This window comes from Mesoplodon densirostris, chromosome 18 (genome assembly GCF_025265405.1).
Source record: "Mesoplodon densirostris isolate mMesDen1 chromosome 18, mMesDen1 primary haplotype, whole genome shotgun sequence".
In the NCBI taxonomy this organism is placed as follows: domain Eukaryota; kingdom Metazoa; phylum Chordata; class Mammalia; order Artiodactyla; family Ziphiidae; genus Mesoplodon; species Mesoplodon densirostris.
This window is the reverse complement of record NC_082678.1, coordinates 47,917,221-47,925,642: the sequence shown is the minus strand read 5'-3', so window position 1 is coordinate 47,925,642 and position 8,422 is coordinate 47,917,221.

Here is an 8,422-nt window from a genome sequence, read left to right as displayed (position 1 = left end):
GCCCTCGGATCCAGGGGGATTAGGCCACAGCCCCGGTCCTGGCGCAGCCTGCTCGCCCAGGACTTTCCTTCCTCCAATCCAGTGTCGTCTATGCCAGTTTTTCAAAACGATTTGTTCAGCTTTTACGTTTTCCATTGTGCATGAAAATGCAATTCCCTTTGGGTAGCTTTCTTTTTTTTTTTTTTTCCATTTTATTTTTTGAAGACCTTGGACAGTTGGGAAACTTGAAAGATGATTAGCCAGGTAGGAGTGACATGTGGGGTTTTACATCGGCGACCATGTCCACCAGTCAACTTCCAGCAACTTCAGCCCCTCCATGTTTAGGCCAGAATGCAAACAGATGTTTCTAAAATCCCTAACTCAGTAAACAGCAGAAAGGGCAAGGGCTTTCATGCCACAACCCTGCAGCCTGTCTCCTCTTATAGGAATTACTAAAGGAGGTGCACGCTGGTATCTTACAGAGGACCTTTCTAGGTCCTTCCTGTTTGGGGAAGGACCTAGAAAGGGGGGTGTTTATAAAGTCAGGTCTCTAACTTAATAAAGGACCTGAATTTAGAGCAGAGGCTTAGAGAGCCGCCCAGCAGCCTTTTCTCCTGTTAAATGATGTTCCTCCAGCAGGGGGAGCCGGGAGAATTAAAAACTATGAGCCCTTGTGTAGGACCTTTTGAGTGGGAGCTATCTATGCTGAGATCCTGATTGAATGAAAATTGTTCATTATGCAAACTGTGTGGTTCAATACACAGAGGCAGCCCCCAGGCACAAACCCCAAGTAGTTGCTTTTTCTCTCTGCAGATTAAAACATATGAATTGCTTTGATGTAATCTTAGAACAAATCCTAATAGAAATTTTATTTCTTCTGAAGTTGCCTGTCATTTCTTATTGCCCCCCTTCTTCTGTCCTATTAATACCCTTACAGTCAGGGATATATGCAGCAGAGTTTAGACTGCATTTGAGGATGGGAACAGTGTGCTTTCCTTGGCAATGGCCCAGGTTATTTAAATACACGTACACTGCTTGCAATATGTTTAATCTCTTGGTTCCCCCCCCCCCGTTATTTATCATCCTAATGGAATGCTACAGAATATCACATTATGCAATGTGTTTAAATTGATAAATTATATTAGAAAAATATTGGATCGGATATTTTTAATGGTAAGTGGGTTTTGTTGAAATATTTTCTCATTAGTAGATCAGTGGCTTGCAGGGTAGGCGTTGCAAGGATTTGGGAATAAGCTATATTTATGACCTATTTGGCTAATTAAAATTAAAGCATAATTTTAGCATGAAGTTCCTGCAAGACTTTGCAGAGAGGGTGGAGGAAGCAACTTGCCCAAATCCGGTTACTTTTAAAGTCAGTTGCCATAACAACTTCACGTGAGCCATATTTTTACTTGAAAATTCCTTTTAGGATTCGGTTGCTATAATAATATGCCTCAGCTCTTTTTAGGAGGCATATTTTCCTATTTTCCTTTTGTGATCATTTCAAGGCTTTCAATACTGTAACAAAAATGACCGTGTAAATAGCTCAACTCTTTCTTCTTCCACAGAAGCAGGTAGCCCCCCAGAATGGAAGTGTGGGTTCAGGGAATTCTTCTGCAGGGAGGGTTCTCCCAGACCACGGGGGAAGAGGGCCACGTTCTAGGGGTCCATTGCTGCAGGAGCCAATGTCCTTGTGGGTGGGAATTATTAAGTCAACAGAATTTTCTGAAGTGTGACTGTTCAGCTTTTCTGTGTCCTGGGGGTTTTGCATAAGGCAAAGGCCAGTCTGTATTCTGGAGGCCTATCGGCTGCCGTCAACTTGTCGTTAAGAGGACCTACTGGCATTTGACGGCCAAGTGAGGCAGTTCCCAAAGTATTTACTTAGAAGCAGAGTCGTAGCAGAGTAAAGTTCAGTGTCCTTTCTTGCGCTGTTTAGCTGTTAACCTTCATTCACTAGACGATATGACCTCAGAGAAGCGCTTGCATCCAAGATCTTCCGGCCACAGGTACACCAGAGGGGACTAGTTGCTGCCAGCCTTCCAGCTCTCTCCGGGGCTGACACTGTCCTTGCTGAGGGCAAGCTTGGGGTCCCCAGGAAAAGGTTTTGCAAGTGGGAAGAATATGGAATTTCAAAAGATTTATGGTCCCACCTCCTTGAAGGAACTCAGCTGTTCCTGCTCACTTCCTGTGTCCCTTCCTGGGCGGAAGCTGCAATCAGGTCTCTGAATTGGCCCCACTGTGGCTTTAGTGACCACAGCTCCTCTTCCTGGGTCTTTCCGTGGTCCTTCCTCCTCTCCCCCATCTTTCCTCCTCCCACCCCAGCTCTTTGGTGGGATCTCGAATCGTCACATCTTTCCTGGGACTCTGAGGCTTGCAAAGGAGGATAGTGAAGAAAAGAGGGGACCTGATGGCTCTCCTTCCTTCCCCCGGGGGTCTCTGTAGTGGGCAGCCCACTTCGCCTCCTGATGTCCTCACCTGTGCAGTGAGGGTCATGCTTTCCACCACCCCTGCTGTATAGGGCGGAAGTGAGGATCAACTGCAATGATTTGTGACAAAGAGAAAGATAAACCCCTCTATAAATGTGCCAGGGTTAATAAGTGTTATATTTTCTCCTCTGGGTGAAGCAGGCTTTGGAAGTATGGAGCTTATACTCTAGAAAAATCAGCTGGGCCGGAAACAGGAGCTGCTCTTTCCAGAGCTCGGCAGTGTGTCTCTGAAGGAGATTTTGGTGAAGGTTTGCCTCTGTTTGGGGATGCTCAACCTTTTGATTGTTCTGTACACGTCCGCTGAAATGTAATACTTGACATTTCTCAACCACCGATTGTGCTGTTTTTGTTTTCCCCATACTGAATGTAACTGAACTATAGGTTCAGGGAAATGGAAATAAAACATGATTGCTTGGTTTCGATGTGAAGCTGGAGTTTCTGCTTCATCCTCTTCCTCCTTTGAGGACTTTCATCCTTTCCCCACGTTCTGGGCCCCCGGCATTGGAAGCAGACTGTTCCTTCACACAGGAGGGAGCCAGCATGGGGTGGGCATGGGGGCACAATATGAGGGCTCTGCAGTCTGACAGATCTGGGTTCAAATACCATATCCTTCACTTATCTGACCTCAGAATTCATTCCCTCACGTAAAAAGCATGGATGATAACAACCCATCCCTTTCAGGCTGTTGTGAACATTAGAAATACTACTTGTAAAGCATCTAGCATATAACGGGCTAAATTCAAAACCTGCAGTGATGATTGCTGTCCGTGCTCGTGGAAGGGCCGAAATTCCTTTGGTCAGTCTGGCCCCGCTGCCAGTGCCCTGTGACCTCGGGGAGGGGGCAATATTTTCATTCCCTCAACTGATTAGAATGAGACAGCTTCTGAGCCCAGGGGTGACCTTCATTTTCAGAGTTCCTGAAGGCAAATCTGGGACAGTGTGTGGACAGCATTCCAGGTAAGTGGTTTTGACTCAGCTGAAGAAAGTGTTTTATAATGATCAGAACTGACCAATGACATGAGGTCACTTTAGAATATAATGAGCTTCCATATATTTTCCATTAAGAAAAGGCTGGTGGGACTTCCCTGGTGGTGCAGTGGTTAAGAATCCGCCTGCCAGTGCAGGGGACGTGGGTTCGAGCCCTGGTCCGGGAAGATCCCACATGCTGCGGAGCAGCTAAGCCCGTGTGCCACAACTACTGAGCCCACGTGCCACAACTACTGAGCCCACGTGCCACAACTACTGAAGCCCACGTGCCTAGAGCCCGTGCTCTGCAACAAAAGAAGCCATCGCAGTGAGAAGCCCGCGCACCTCAACGAAGAGTAGCCCCCGCTCGCCGCAACTAGAGAAAGCCCGCGTGCAGCAACGAAGACCCAACGCAGCCAAAAATAAATAAATTAATTAATTTATTAATTTTAAAAAAGGCTGGTATAACACAACATTGTAAAGCAACCATACTCCAATAAAATTTAATAAGAAAGAAAGAAAGAAAGAAAGAAAAGGCTGGTAAACATTTGCAAAGCCCCTGTAGGAGAAGAGCCCTGTGCTTGGTCCTTGAAGCTCAGAGGACAGACCATGAGGAGGAACATCCTGGCTGCAGGGCTTGGCTTAACACCTCCCTCTGATTCCCTTCCTCCCCGGGGATTCTTGTGGGGAGATGCTCTGTCGCGGCCTGCCATCTTAGAAACCGCCTCCAAGGTTTCTAATGTTCTCGGGGCTGAGTGACACTCTGAGACGGGAACATGGCTTTGAAAAGTGTTGCCTGGCTTTGAGGAAAGGCTCCATGTCCCTGTGGCTTTGTTACAGAGCCAAAGTGACAGGTGCCTCAAGGGCAGGCAGAGGGTCCATTGGGTGGTGGCCTAGAATGAAGGCTTTGCCTGAGAGCAGTTCCCCAGATGGCTTTGGCTGTCACTGTGGTGTTTCCCCAAAAGATACGTCTAACGGAACCCGTGAGTGTGACCGTATTTGGAAAGAAGGTCTTTGCAGATGTAATTACGTTAAGGATCTCGAGACGAGATCATCCTAAATTAGGGCGGACCCTAAATCCAGTGACAGTGTCCTTAGAAGAAAGGGATTGAGGACACACAGAGCAGGTGATGTGAGGACAGAAGCAGAGATTGGAGTAATGCTTCTTCAAGCCAAGGACATCAAGGATTGCTGGCAGCTACCAGAAACTAAGAGAGAGACGTGGAGCAGCTTGTCCCTCAGAGCCATCAGGAGGAAACAACCGTATCGACCCCTTTATTTCAGACGTCTGGCCTCCAGAACTGGAGAGAAGAAGTGTCTGTGGTTTTGAGCCATCCAACTTGTGGTCCTTTGTTTTGGCAGTCCTAGGAAACTATATAACTGTTCTGCCGACTTGAATTCTCTCATGCTCTTCACACTGGGGCACTGAGGGAAGCCATGGGCTTACTCAAGTGGCCATCATATTCCATGAAAAACTGGCTCCCTTGATGCTGGGGCTGCTCTGTTAGGTTCCTCACCTCAGGACTCTCCCTTCTCTATCCCCAAATGCTCCCTGGTGTCTGCTTCCTTCTGCACCAGGTACAACGGTGTTGTATTCTTAGTGGCTGGGGTTTTAGTGCTTAATGATGTCTGAGCCACAGCATGAAGGAACAGGGGGCCATCGGCACAAGGCCCATGCCCCATGTGAAAAAAAAGGCACATCACCAACAGGAATAATATTTTTGAAAATCACCTTAAAAAAAAAAATAGCACCAAGCGTGCAATAAACAGCGTTCAACCACAGTCTGCCAGCCATAAATTTAACCTGTTTTGACCTGGCCACAGCTGTTTTCCTCTCCTTTCTACAGCATCTTATGCTGAACTGGCAGTGGCCAAGTGCCCATTGTCATTGGCAGTGAGTTTTCAAGTTGAAAGACACTTTAATGAGACAGTTACACCACATTCTGCACCTCGGTGGGTATTGTCCCCCCAGCAAAGTTTGTACTTAATGAGTTTGGGGTTTTGATCTCGAAAGCACTAGGGAGATAAGCTAGGAGGCCTGGCAGTGCCATTCCTTTGGAGACAGGCATGAGCCAGCGCTCTTTTCCAGGAGCTGCAGATCAGCCTGTAAGGGGTCTGGGGGCGGAACACACAGGAGGGGTGGGGATACTGGGTTATTTTATCCCGCTCACCGGCGCACCCACCCGAGCCCCCTGCTTTCTCCTGGGAGAACACCAGAGCCCCTGGGTACACTTCCTTGAGCTATGGTGACCCGTCCTGCTTTTCAGAAAGATGCGTTTCTTCCCAGTGCAGCCCAGCATTAGCATGGAAATAGAGACATCATTCTTGAGGGGACCTCTGTTGACATCTTCCTCAGACATCAGAGCTGGGGAATCAGTCCCTGGGCTGTGCTCTGAGCAGAGAGGATACATTTATCCTGTCTCCCAGCAGGTGGTACCCAAGAAGCCCTTGCATTGGACCCTGTAGCAACAGAATGTCAAACTTCCTGCCGTCTTGAATTCTCCTGGCCTGACTTGGATGTCTCGGGAGCAAGCGGACTTTTTCATTCCTGGAACTAATAAGAACCTTTCAAACTGTTTTTTTCTCTTTCTTTCTTCTTCCTTTTTTTTTCCTTTTAATCTTCTTTTCTGTCTATGTGAAAGCAGCAAGTGCTGAGTGTTGCTGAGAATGACAGGAGTTGACAAAAGTAAAAGAGGGGCTTCCCTGGTGGCGCAGTGGTTGAGAGTCCGCCTGCCGGTGCAGGGGACACGGGTTCGTGCCCTGGTCCGGGAGGATCCCACATGCCGCGGAGCGGCTGGGCCCGTGAGCCATGGCCGCTGAGCCTGCGCGTCCGGAGCCTGTGCTCCGCAACGCGAGAGGTCACAACAGTGAGAGGCCCGCGTACTGCAAAAAAAAAAAAAAAAAAAAAGTGAAAGAGGAAAGGATTGCTGGCAGCTACCAGCAACAGCCACAGCTGAAGGTGCATAATGACTGTCTCCTACAGCGGGCCCATGACAGCCAGATTGCCACCCGTCTGCAGCCCTGGGTGGTAACGAGGAACTCAAGCACCAGGGTATGCTTGAAATGAGGGAACGTTTAAACCACGTCCGTCTACTGTCCACTCACCTCTGCTTGGCTTCTTAATTATCGGCAGCACCTGACTTTCGAGGAATCCTCTTGTGCCCGTGGAATCCATTTCCTCATCCTCGTGTGGACACGCGGTGGCCTCACTTGTACGGCGCGGTGATATGATTTGTGGCCACGGATTGCGATTTAGGGTAGAAGGTTGTGATCCGTGAGGCCAGAGAGAGGCTGGGAGAGAGATGTCTTCGGCAGAAAGGCAGCTTGTCTTTAATGGAGTCCTTAGCGGGAGCAGAGGGAGGGGCACTGGAGGGAAATGCAGGAAGCTGCAGCACGAAGTGTAAATACGATGATTGTTGTCTCTTTCACGGGAAGTAAATAAATCAGCTTGGTGTAGATTAGAGAGGTGGCTGGTGATGCTGTGTACTTACACAGTGTCCCGAACCTGGCCTCTTCAGAGCCATCCTGATGTTGATTCATTACGCCTTCACCAGCCCACCAAGGGCGGGAGGTGGAGAGAATTATTATCCCTCCACTAAACCAAGAGACTGAGAGAGGTTAAGAGGCGGTAAGTTGGGAGTCAAAGGCGGCCGTCCCAGCAGCCCGTCCAGCGCTTCCTCCACTAGATCATGCTCCACTTAGAAGCAAGTAATTGTCAGGTAACCTATTTTTCGGGGGCTAATTTCAGCATATGAGGGCTTTGTCTCCTCTGTATATTTCTTTACCTGAAAAATGCATTAGCTTATGGAGCAGGAAAGAAGGATTTTAATCATGTGCCCAAGCTCATCTGGGGGCCAAAGGTCCAAGCGAGAGAGAGCAGAGGATGGGGGACCCTCCCCCCAGCCCCCGGCCCCACCTGAATGGAGTCCCTTTAGCACACAGATGAAACGTGGAAGGGAAAATGCGTACATAGGTGGAATCACGAGGCTTGTGGCCTTGGGTTTCCTGAAAATATGGATCTGAAATGGCTTTCTCATTAGGAATCTGTTGACCAAGTGCCATGAGGGAGGGCTCAGCCTGGGAGAGGTAGTCAGATGCTCAGCAGTGGTGCAGAGGTCGTGGAGCGGCAGCTGGGGTTTGCAGATGGGTGGATAGTGCATAAGACTTTGTCATCCCGGCCTGGAGTTCAACCCTGGCTGTAGGATGGCAAAGCCAGGCAGTGAGGAAGGGATGAGATTCAGATGTCCGAGGGGGGAGTTCGTTGGAATAATTCTCCAGCAGTTCTGCCGACACACTCTGGACCGTCCGGAGCTCTCCTCACCCCAAGCCCTGCAGCTCTCCTGGGCTTCCTGAGAATGGGCGGGAGAGGAGGCAAGCTGCCAGCGGAGCTCTGCCGTGCGTGTTACCAAGGAGTGGGTCCCCAAAGGCCAGTGTGCAGAGCCTCCACCGAGTCCCACGTGTCAGGGTGGCCGTGGCTCGGCGTCTCACCGATGGCTCAGCAGATGGATGCAAACCCAGGCACCTGGGGAGAGCATGTGGCTCCTTCTCCGAGGGTAAGCACATCTGGGCATGCCTGCCCAGGCATCTCCTCCGCCCCTCGCGTGTCCACAATGGGGAGAGGAAGCAGTAGGAATCCTAGGCCCTGTTCACTTATCCTGAAACTGCAGGGCCCAGACTGATCCCAGCTATATTGGGCAGGCCTTGCGGGGACGTAATAATATGTGTTGAGCGCTGTTGCAGGGAACTGCCACCGTTATAGCCTAGCCGTCTGACGCAGTCTCCTCCCCCTTCCCTTCCATCCCTCCCCTTCATTCTCTCCCTTCTTCCCCTCCCCACCCCCCTTCTTTGTCTCTTTTCTTCTCACTCAGCCTCTGCTGAATCCTGCATTGACATCAGCACTTCCAAAAACAACAACAAAGGAAAGTAGGTCACTGGCAGTTCCAGGTCCGAGCTGGGCCCTGGTGCCCGCTGAGTCAGGGGGTGCGGCCCCT